Source organism: Lissotriton vulgaris, chromosome 1_1 (assembly GCF_964263255.1).
Source record: "Lissotriton vulgaris chromosome 1_1, aLisVul1.2, whole genome shotgun sequence".
NCBI lineage: Eukaryota > Metazoa > Chordata > Amphibia > Caudata > Salamandridae > Lissotriton > Lissotriton vulgaris.
Window position 1 is genome coordinate 2003687086 of NC_141685.1, and position 12161 is coordinate 2003699246.

Below are 12161 nucleotides of genomic sequence, written 5' to 3' on the forward strand. Positions count from 1 at the left end.
CTACAGGTAAGCATGTAAACTGCAAAATCCGTTCTGCAAGTGAGCCTTTTCTGAATGACTATGGGTTTGTTCCTGAATTCCGCCTTGATTTGGGTGGTATTAATTCCAAACCTACACGCCCTACAGCTACTGCACTTCCAGCTTTCTGTGGTCAGTTCTGGTTGAGTGTTCCTATTGTTGGTGCTGTCTGTGGATGTTCCTAGTAAAAGCTGCCCTCTGGGGAACGAATTGGCTTTGGTGATGACTGCAATAATGGTCTTTTCAGTGTTGCCTCTGGCTTTGAATCTCATGTGAGACTCTTTTTGGCACCTGATTAAGTCTGTGGTGTTGCTGCAGATTCTGGGCAAGTGCAGCTTTTCTCCATAAGGAATGCTTGCTATTAAATGTTTTGGGTGGAAGCTGATGGCGTGAAGGGAGGAGTTACCTGCCGTGGTTTCCCTATGAAGGGTGGACTGTAGTGTGTTATCAGAGACATTTACTTTTACGTCTAGAAATTCCGCCCCATAGCCATGCCCCTAAGCTGTTCGCATATCTTGTTGTTAAACAAAGAAGAAAACAAGTTACTTACCTGTAACTTTGGTTCCCCAGTATTGGTAACTTTCATAGATTCCCATGCTTTGTATCATTCCCCGTCGTCGGAATGGGAGTCTCGGTAGTAAAAAATACCACAGTAGTAGGTACAAAAGAGAAAGGAAAGGCCTAGGCCTCATTCCCTTTTGTAGCATATCAGCCTCATTTTGTAAAAGAGACCAAACTCTAGGCATCAGCCAATCAGAAGAGCCTCACCCCTAGAACCTTCCTGAAGGAACCTCGGAGCCTAAGATTTTCGTAGCCGTTGTGTGCTAGACACCCTACTTGCTGAAGGCTGAGCTTTCCCCGGGGAGGTGGGTGGGCGCATGGGAATCTATGAAAGTTACCAATACTGGGGAACCAAAGTTACAGGTAAGTAACTTGTTTTCTTGCCCCAGTATTGGAACTTTCATAGATTCCCATGCTTTGTATCAGAATAGCAAGCAGTAAACACCATAAACACATTTTGTAAAAAAAGTACATTCTAACATTAGAAATAAAAGTACAAAATGTGTTACCCATGGAAGGTGGGATAGAAAGGAAAGCTCACCAATCACTTGAAGAGGTTTCTCAGGACAGCCTGGCCAACTGCCGCGTCATCCTGCTGCAATGACTCTAAGCAGTAATGCTTAGTGAACGTGCGCATGCTGCTCCAGGTAGCAGCCCTGCAAATGTCTTTGATATGTACCCCCGCAAAGAGGGCTGTTGAAGATGCCACTGACCTCGTTGAGTGAGCACGGATCCTGCCCACCAGAGGTTTTCCTGCTATCTGGTGGCAATGCAGAACAGCACTCGAAATCCATCTTGAGATCCCCTGTTTGGACAGAGGGAGACCTTTGTTTGGACCGCCAAAGGCAATGAACAATTACGAAGACTTTCTAAAGACTTTGGTACGGTCTATGTAGAATTTTAGACATCGTTGTAAATCCAGAGTGTGTAATGTTTTTTCCGCTGGTGTGACTGGGTTGGGAAAAAATGTCTTTAGAATCACTGGCTCATTTAAGTGAAAGTCTGTAGGAACTTTAGGAATGAACCTTGGGTTCGTCCGCAAGATGACTGTGTTCCTTTTGAACTGCAAAAACGGTTCTTGGATAGTAAGGGCCTGCAACTCTCCCACTCGCATTGCCGAGGTGAGGGCCAAGAGCAACGCCAACTTCCTTGACAAGTATTTCAGGTCTGAGCGGTGAATAGGCTCAAAAGGTCCCTTCATCAGTTGAGCCAGGACCAAGTTTAATTGCCACGTCGGAGGAGGAGATCTCACTGGCGGATAGACCCTGAACAGGCCTTTGAGGAATTGCTTGACAATTCTTGAAGACCATAATGAAGGACCAGAGTCAGATCTCCTGAATCTTGAAATTGCCGCCAAATGGACTTTGATTGTAGAATGGGACAGATTAGACTTAGCTAGCGAGAGTAGGTAAGGCAGGAGTTGATGAGGTTTTGAAGTGAAAGGATCAATCTTTTCCTTTTTACACCAAATACAGAATCTCTTCCATTTCAGTCTGTATGTCTTGTTTGTTGAAGGGGCCCTTGCCTGGGAAAGGATGTCTTTGATCTCCTTGGGAAGAGGGACATTCATGAATTCTAGCTGGTCAGGAGCCATGCAGTCAGGTGCAACGACCTTGGGTCTGGATGCCAAACCTGTCCTCCGGACATTGTCAGGAGATCTGGAACTTCCTCCAGCCCTATTGGAGGGACTAGAGACCGCAGATGCAGCTCGGTGTACCAAAATTGTCTCGGCCATGCCGGGGCTATAAGGATCAGCTTGCATGGTTCCGTCTTCATTTTCCTGATGAGGCGTGGAATCCGGGGAATCGGTGGAAACGCGTAAAGAAACCTCCCCGTCCAGTTTATCGATAGGGCATTGCCCAATGAGCCCTGATGGTGGAACCTGCTGGCGTAGGCTTGGCACTACTTGTTGGTTGGTGTCGCAAAAAGGTCCACCTCTGGTGTGCCCCATGTGTGAAAAAACAGATCCAGAACCTGTTGTTTTAGCTCCCACTCGTGACTGACTGAGGTAAGTCTGCTCAGCCTTTCGTCGCCCTCGTTGAGCACTCCTGGTAAATGCGCCGCTTTTAGAGAAATTCCGTGAAGAATTGTCCATTCCAGTATCCGTTGAGCTTCTCGCGACAAGAGGAGCGACCTCGTTCCTCCTTCCTTGTTCACATAATGCATAGCCGTGGTGTTGTCCGTCCTGACTAGCACTTGTGAATCCTGGAGTCGCGGAAGAAAGGCTCGAAGAGCTAGCCTGATCGCTCTCAGCTCCAACAAGTTGATGTGTAGCTTTTGCTCGCGAGGAGACCAATGGCCGCTGACCTGCAGATCCTGCATCTCTGCTCCCCATCCCTCCAATGACGCGTCCGTTGTCAGTATGTGAGGTGATGGAACGCTTGCGAAGGATAGACCTTGGCACAAATTGTCTTGATGCCACCACCAAATCACTGCCTTTTTCATCTCTCGAGTGACAACCACCTTGTCGTCGAACGATCCGTGTACTTGTTGCCACTGGAGGTCTAGTTGCTCCTGTAGGGGACGCATCCGCAGTCTGCAGTACGGAATCAGGGGGATACATGACGACATCACCGCTAGCAGCGACTTGTAGCTGCGTACAGAAAGACACTTTTTCCCCCAAAGGTCTCGTGCCAATCGTTGTAGTTTCTGTATCCTCTCTCGAGTTGGAAATGCTCTTGAGAACTTCGAATCTAATACTGCTCCTAGGAACCGTGCTCTTCTTGAGGGCATCAGCGTGGATTTCTCCCTCTTCAAAGTGAGACCCAGATTTTGGAACAGATTGGTGCAAGCCTGCACCGCATCCTGCGCTAATGTTCTGGTCGGGGCCTTCAGTAACCAATCGTCCAGGTAAGGGAAAACCTGGAAGTGGTTCTTTCGCAGAAATGCTGCCACAGGTGCCAGCACCTTCGTAAAAATCCTTGGGGCAGAGCGAAGGCCGAATGGCAGAACTCTAAATTGAAAATGGCTCTTGGCTACTGTGAAGCGTAGGAACCTTCTGTGTGCTGGGTGAATCGGGACATGGAAGTACGCGTCCTCCAGATCGAGCGTGGCCATGAAATCCCCCGGGCTGACCATTTTCAAAACGTCCTGTAGGGATACCATCCGGAAGGATAGGGAGATGAGATAGGCATTTAGCTCCCTGAGGTCCAGGATGGGGCGCCATTTTTCCAGCGTCTTTCTCACCAGGAAGAACCTGGAATAGAAACCTTGGCCCTGTTGGTTGGAGGGGACCGGCTCTATCGCTCCTTTGCGGAGCATTTGTTGTACTTCGAGTCTTAGGAGACGCAGATGTTTCGATGGAATGGCTGCCGGGGGTCTGGGTGGGGGGACTTCCATAAATTCCAAAGTATGTCCTCGTTTTATGATGTTGAGTACCCAACGGTCCGATGTAATTTGGGACCAGTTCTGAAGGAATTTTGACACCCTGCCTCCAACTGATGATCTCTTGGAGGAGGGAACAGTAGGCAGAGCCAGGAGGCCGCTATTGGCGTTTGGACGCGTCCCGTCCACGGGCAGCCTGCTTGCCTTTGTTGTAAGGCCTTGAGTAACCTGAAGACTGGCCCTGTCTTTGCTGGTATGACTGGCGGTTCGGTTGGTATCCAGCGCTGTTCGAAGAGTAGCGCTGCTGCTGTTGTTGGTATGAACCTCGATAACCACCTCCTCTGCCTCTCGCACCTCTAAAAGGAGTTTTGCGATACTGGAGGGTTCCCAGCGATCTAGCTGTTTCCGTGTCTTTTTTGATGTCTTGAAGAGTGTCATCGCTCAATTTACCTAAGAGGGCCTCGCCATCAAAGGGCAGATCAAGGACCTTGTTTTGAATTTCCGGTCTAAACCAAGTTGCCTTTAGCCACCCTTGGCGTCTCAACACTGCCGCTCCTGCCAAAGCCCGAAAGGACGTTGTGGCAATGTCCAGGGCACAGTCTATTATTTCCATCGAGACCGCCTCACCTTCTTGCAAAGTTTTCTTTGCTTCCAGCACTGACTCTGGTGGAAGTTGTTCCAAATATGGAGCTATATCGCCGCCGCCGTCCCCCGCATCCGAAGAGCGACTACAGGAGGAAGGTCCTTCTCCTACCTGGCCGCCAAGACCTGGAACTCCCTCCCGACCGACCTGCGCCTGACCCAAGACCACCTCTCCTTCAGGAAGAAGCTGAAGACCTGGCTGTTCGAGCAGTAGCGGCACCCCCCCTCCCCCAGCGCCTTGAGACCCTACGGGTATGTAGCGCGCTCTATAAGTGTCATTGATTGATTGATTGATTGATATCGCACCACAACTGGCGATCATATCGTCCCAATATTGCCAAAGCATTGGCGGCGCGAACCAGAAGGCTAGCAATCGATGAAAACCGCTTGCCCGTGTTATCAAGCCGTCGTCCATCCTTGTCAGGAGGGGCCGTCAAGGGAACAGAAGGGTTCCGTGACTTCCTTTGTGCTGCCTGTGAGATAACAGAGTCAGGTTTGGGATGGCCCGTTAGCGCTGCAGGTCCATCATCCGGTGCTTTATACTTTTTATCCAGGCGCGGTAGCACAGGGACCACCGTCGCTGGGTTTTTCATGGCCTTCAAACCTTCTTCCCACAAATGTTCCAGAATTGGAATCGACCTTGTTGTTTTGCGGTGAGTTTCTTTAGAGTCGTATAAGAAACAGTCTGTGGTTTGAGCAGGTATTACCAATTTAAATCTTCCAGCTGCACGCTCCATCAGCTGGTGAAAACTGCCGATGTCCGCAGGAGGAGAATCCCCTAAGTCTTGATGAGGCGAAGCTTGATCTGGGATGATGTAGTCATTGTATTCATCCCCGTCCTGATCCGAGTCTTGATTATCATCGGATGATACATCATTATCATCATCATTATCCCCATCCGGATCATCAGCTGGCTCCGACGTAGCCTGAGGCACTGGCCGCTGCGGTTGAGGTGGTGTCTGTATCGGGTGCACCGGAGGGACTACCGATGATTGGTTCCTCACTGGTGTCGAGGGAGCAGACCTACGTGGTGCTGGTCTTTCAGCTTTCGACTTGTAGTCCTGCAGCATCTTGTGTAGGTCATGCAGGAATGTTGTCGGAACTGAAACCATGTCTTGTGGCTCATAGCCTTTAGAGTGGGCTGTATGGTGATATTCGCCTTCGCTTGTCCATATGCCTCCTCTGAATCTGTGTCCTGACTCGTGATGAAAAGCTGAGATGGGCTATTGGCATATTCAAAAGCATCCTGCCCGTCTCCCTCAGAGTCCTCCTGGTCCAACAACATAGTCGGCGGTAAAGAGGTCACCCTTCTCGGGTATGTCATCTCAGGCGTGATTCTTGTCAAAGAAATCGTTACCCGTCTCTCCGCAGCCAGTATCGTCGGTTGTTCCGTCGACGCTGGGGAAATCCTCGTCGACGATATAGGAATTACAGATGTCGTCATCGACGCCACCGACGACGAGCCCGCCGACGATGTAGATATTGTCGTCGTCGTCGATGCACTCGTCGACGACATGACCGTCGTCGACACCGTCGTCGATGTCGTCGTCGTCACTGCCATCGTCGACACTGCCGTCGACGATGATGGATTCTTCGTCGATGATGTCTTTGTCTTCGTCGACGATGTCGTCGGCACACTCTGCGTCGACACTGCCGTCGACGACCCCTTCTTCGACGACGGGACCAATTGGATTTTGGGCTTCATTTTCGTCGTCGACGGAGCCACCGTTGACGAAGTCTTCGTCGTAGAGGACTTGGAGCTCCTCTCTGAAGAATGTAAGGAGGGTTTTTTGAAGGCTGGGTCTGTCTTCTCACCCTTAGGAGGCGAAACCAGTTCTGCCTTTTCCGTCCCACTGCGGTGGGGGAACTTCCTGAACCCCGGCCATCAGACTCTCTGGGGGTCTTCTTTGAAGCCTTTGAGGGATGCCCAAAAGAGGAAGATGGGGAACCTCTACCCCTTTTCACTGACCTTTTTGAGGAAGCAACTGAAGACGATTCCTCCTCATCACTGGAAACTCCATGTTTCCTTTCCTTCTGCCTCTGCAGCCATGTAAGAAGTCTTCCAGCTCGATCTCTCAAGGTCTTGGTGGAGAGAGTGCAGCAAATCTTGCAGTCCTCTGCCTTGTGATCTGGATAAAGGCAGTAGATGCAATCCTTGTGTTTGTCCTCCACAAAAAGCCTTTTCTTCCCACAGGTGGAACAGGGCTTGAATAGGGCTTTCTTTTTCTCAACCTCAGACATCTTGAAGAAACAGAGAGTTTTCTGAAGTAATCTGAAGAGAATCCTGAAGAAATAACTGTAGAAATGTACCTTAAAGATTTGAAATAGAGCAGAGCTCAATGGAGACTCCCTAGCACAACGTGCGGTAGAAAATCTGAGGCTCTGAGGTTCCTTGAGGAAGGTTTTAGGGGTGAGGCTCTTCTGATTGGCTGATGCCTAGGGTTTGGTCTCTTTTACAAAAAGAGGCTGATATGCTACAAAAGGGAATGAGGCCTAGGCCTTTCCTTTCACTTCTGTACCTACTACTATGGTATTTTTTATTACCGAGACTCCCATTCCGACGACGGGGAATGATACAAAGCATGGGAATCTATGAAAGTTCCAATACTGGGGCAAGTTATGTTGCAGACACCACTCAATGAGAAATTTGAGAAGTTTGTTGTGTTTGTAGCTGCTGATGGGTCTCTTGGCCAAGCATAGTTGGCATGCGTTTAGTCCATCTGAATGACGTTTGCTGGTGTAGAGTGAGGTTATGTCAAGAGACATTAGGACACAGTTTAATGACCATGGGATGTTTCTGAATTTGAGAAGGAAATCACTAGTGTTTCTCAAGTAATTTGGTGACATGATCTTGCAGAAAGTAGTCAAAATATTTGGATGTTTTCACAGAGGATTTTTCGCGCCGAGATATTCCGTCTCCCTGGCACTGATGATGTTCCTTTGTGTACTTTTGGAAGAAAATGCAGAATGGTATGACAGGAAACTCATTGTTCAGGAAATTGAACTCATCTTTACTGATAGTGCCTTGTGTCCTGAAGTTGCAGAGGCTTTTTTTGAGTTCTTTGCCACTTGCAACTACTTCCTTCATGGTGGAGGGCCTGTAGCATGTGACGTCATTCAAATGTTTGTTAGCTTCCTCCATATACAGCTTATTCTGCCATAGGACGATGTTGCCGCCTTTATCTGATTTGTTAACGATGATGTCTGATCTCTCTTTAAGATTTTTCATGAGATCCGTATATTGTTTGTCTTTGAAATTCCATTTGTGTTTGGCGCAGGTTTTGCATTAATGCAAATATTTGACCTCTTCAATAATGATATCATTGTAAATGTCGATGCCATCTCTTGGCATGGTTGGCGTGAATGTAGATGTTGGTTTGAACAGACTCATGTTAGTGGTTGAGGTGTCAATGCCCGCGTTGTGTAGTAAAAGTTATTTTGGGGCATTATCATTTGGAGATTCTAGTTCAGTCATGGTTCTTATGGTAGCAATGTCCGCAATGGCAGGAGGGCCTGGCGCATGTATCATTGTGTTGCTGTTAGTAATGGGAGGTTTATTGCCATGTTTCTGTTTGAAGAATTTGATGAGTTTGAGTTTTTCAAATGAAATTGAAAATGTCAATTCTGGTGGTCGTGTAATCAACAATCTGTAAGATGTGGAGCACACCTTAATCTAAAAAAAATGTTTTTTTACTTCAATCTGATATTTTCCTGCTAGCTTTGTGTGCTAACAGTGGTGGACACGCTGGCTCAACATGCCCTATTCAGAACCTACCTTGATACAAGTTAATGACTAAGGACACATGTGACGTCATGGTCACTTTGAGAATTTCATTAAGGTACACATGCGCTATCACTAAAATGGTATATTATTTTACTTTCATTTTAGTTTTGATCACAGTGGGGTTCTTTCACTATTTTGTTTGTAGTATTTCACCAGTGCCCAGTAGGATGTATGTACTAAATCAAAGTTTATATTTACCGATGATGATTCTCAGAAAATACCCTGCACATTAGCATCACATTAATGAATGTTATGATTTTGTTTGTTTTAGATTCTAGCCCCTGAAGAATTGCCAAGGGGCCCAAATTGCATTGGGCTACAAAGAATAAAAACTGTAAACTTTATCAATGAGATGATTGTAGACGTGATGTGTACTATACGTTATGTTCTGTGTAATTAACAGATTAAAATTTACAATGTGATGAACGAAGATTGTTACAATGTATGTGTATTGAGTTGAGAATAATTTTTGATTAAAATGTCATTAAAAACACTACAGTATTGTAAATTTTATGTAAAACAGGAGCGGCTGCTCATAACAATTATGCACAGTGGCCAAGTTTCATTAACTTGTATCAAGATGAGTCGTGTAATCAAGCTACTTTCTGGGCAGTAGACTAAAACCGAAGGAGAGGAGTTGTATTTCAGTCTTGGTTAGTTGTAAATCCGAGAGATTAATGACTGTGTTGGGGTTATCCATCATTTTCGTCTCCAGTTGCCTCTTTTTTTGTTGTAATTGCCTTTTTGATTTCCTCCGCTTTCTGCGCTCAGATCTTCTGTAATTGCTCCTGTGTTTTGTTTCCTCGGGACTCTTGGGTGCAATGTTTGACACCTGTCCTCGACAAAAAAAAAACACTTCTTCTGTGAGACTGAAGTTGTTCCGTAGCCTAGGGTCCCTGTTGCTCAAGCTACTGCCATCTTCTGTGCCTGTTTCAACTGTTGAACTTAGGTCTGATGTTGAGGCAGAGTCAACTTCGTCTTGGGGCAAGGCACCTGTTATTTCCGGTGTGGGAAGTTTTATTGATTTGTTAAGTTTCTGTCTTTTCACGGACTCAAATTTTCTTGCGAATGTGAAAATTTGGCCACATTCATAGTCGGACTTATCCCTGGCAAATTTGAATGCCTTGCGTGTCTTTATAGTTTTTTCAGGTTTCTTTAATTTGGTCATAATTTCCTCTCTGCCTTTGCTGACTAGTTTCTTTTGATCTGAGTTGAAGAGTTCATCCTTGATCTTATCAATTTTATTTTGTAGATCGCAGCGGTCAATGTCAGCATATTCAATAAGTATTACAACTGAGCGTATAGAGGCCTCAAGGTTGGTCTTCGCCCACTCTTTGAGAATGAGTAGGTTAGGGTTGTCAAAGCTTGGCGCCAGCATGATTCTCAGGCCTTGTGGAATATGGCCCACATCACGGTATTTTTGCAGAGATTTGCACTTCCACCACTTTGTTGGGCATTCATTTCTCAAGGTTTTTAAGTTTCGTTTTGATATCACTGCTCGGAGCTACTGCAGCCGCAGGGGCTCGTTGTTGGTTGTCCAATATCGGTAGATTGTCAAATACCTCATCAGCAGCTTCTTCCCTTTCCCGCAGCATTTGTTTGACATGCTGATTAGGGCAGAAATTTGTGGTGGCTGTCGATACAGTTTATGCCAACATCAATGTCATTCGGCAGCCAATCTTGTAACCTCTTTTAAACTGCCAATTCCCTAGCACGCACACACTTACCCAAAGGTATTGAGGTGATGGGCGGGTCCTCCGACTCGGCACACAGCTCTCCCGTGGCAAGATGCAATCAACGTGTTCTGGCCTGGGCAGTGATTGTTCAGTTCTCCTCCAGGAGAGAAAAGACCTTCATCCGACTGAAGGAGCCCTTGACAGCAAAGAGGAGGTTTGTGGTGCAGAGCCAGTCGTGCTCTGCTTGAACACGAAACCAGGATCCCAAAGAACGACCACAGCGGGCCAAGCATGAGCACAGACTCCAGTTGAAGATATAATGAATTGGTTTATTGCCTTAGCATGTCAGAATGACGAGTTTCGACTGCAAGCCTGTAGTCTTGATCACATAGCGCATTGTGAAAATCAGCATTCTTGTTATACTCTTGTAAGTGACTCTTCTATGTTTGTGGTGACATGGTAGAAAATAGCACATTTTACAGCATACAGTAAAATTGCCTAATCATCAGCCGATGACTAGGCGCAAGGATGACAAGCAAGAATTGGTAACAGACATAGACAAAACACTGGTATTTATATATATATATATATATATATATTCACAAAGTTTATCACTTTGCAGACAAAAAGCCAAACTGCCGATTCCACAGTGATAAAGAGTCGACCCAAGAAAATGCTGGTGCAAAGGTGGTTTATTTGAGTGAAGCCAGCGCTGCCGCCATGACGCGTTTCGCCTTCGGAAAGGCTTGATCACATGACAAACAGCTCGTCATAGAGCGGGGCATTTAAAGTGACAGTGCATCGAATTGATTCACAAACATGGTAGAAATACTTTACACATAAACGCTGAAGTTGCCATAATCCTCATGAATAGCTTACGGTAAAAGTGTCAGTGCAAAAAACATTAAGGATTGATACATAAATCCGACAATTATTTACACAAGCTAAAAACAATTATTGAGTTGATGTATGTACAAGCATATTTACACAGCACGCAAAGGTAAAATGGATACCAATTAGTAAACATGACAATTATTTGTGTGTATGTAAACGAGTATTGACTCAATACATGAATGTTATTTAAATACCGATGTTGTGCAGAGGCTGTTCTCTAAGCGTTTGTACAGAACAACAGCGTTAAGTGAGCGGGGATCTGAAAGTGAACTGCGTAATGTTGATCCCTTGTCCATTTGTGTGAATCAAAAAAAAAACATGTTGGTTCTGAATAGAGCCCAAGTGGGCCTGTCACAATGCCTGCTAGAATATATCAAGTGCAAAAGTGAATGTGCAAAATTAGCAATATAAAGTGCAAATATGGTGACAACTAATTCCTAATATAAAAATGCAGAATTTAAAACTTGTTTTTATAGTTACGTAAGTATACACAAGAAACACCACAGTATCAAAATGTTGCAATAAAAATTATTAACAGTGGCATGACTGGGAGAAGATTCTTAGTATATCCGGACAGGTCTTATGGTCCCTGTCATTTAATCCATATATACACACATATATTTCCTTCGGTGTCTAGCTGGTGAGCATAGAATAAAGGGAGCCCACTCTCAAACATGTTCCATTTACTATTTATTGATGTGCGAGTACACATTTGCAACCCTATATGTATATATATATGTTATTATTCGCAATAGCGATAAAGGCGGAAATATTGTGTTATGGGCATATGATGATTATATGAAAGAGGCAATGAGCCAATTGAACGATAGACGATGCTACAAAAGAACAGATATCAAAACTGTGAAAGCCATGTATACCACATACTATAAGAAATTATCAAATTGGTACCATCAAAACTTGATCAATGAGGATGAACAAAAATTTATGAGGAATGATAATCCTATAATACCAACTATTTATTTCATCCCGAAAGTACACAAGAACAAAAACAATACACCTGGCAGACCAATTATCAGTGCCAGGAACAGCATTCTTGAAAAAACCTCTATCTATGTGGACTATTTCTTACAAGAGTATGTGAAATCCCTGCCATCATACGTAAGGGATACGAGCGACTTTATAAATAAAGTTATGAATTTTGAATGGCAAACAGACTATCTATTGATAGCTTTAGATGTATCATCTCTATACACAAGCATATTGCATACTGACGGATTGGAGGCCATTGAGTACTATCTAAA

At 45.3% G+C, this 12161-nt stretch overlaps 1 protein-coding gene across 1 annotated transcript in view; it reads right to left on the reverse strand.

Annotated features, from left to right (window-relative positions):
- Positions 1-12161, reverse strand: part of LOC147751527 (glioma pathogenesis-related protein 1-like) — a 908719-nt gene that overhangs the window by 592176 nt on the left and 304382 nt on the right. The gene's annotated exons all lie outside the window — the stretch shown is intronic.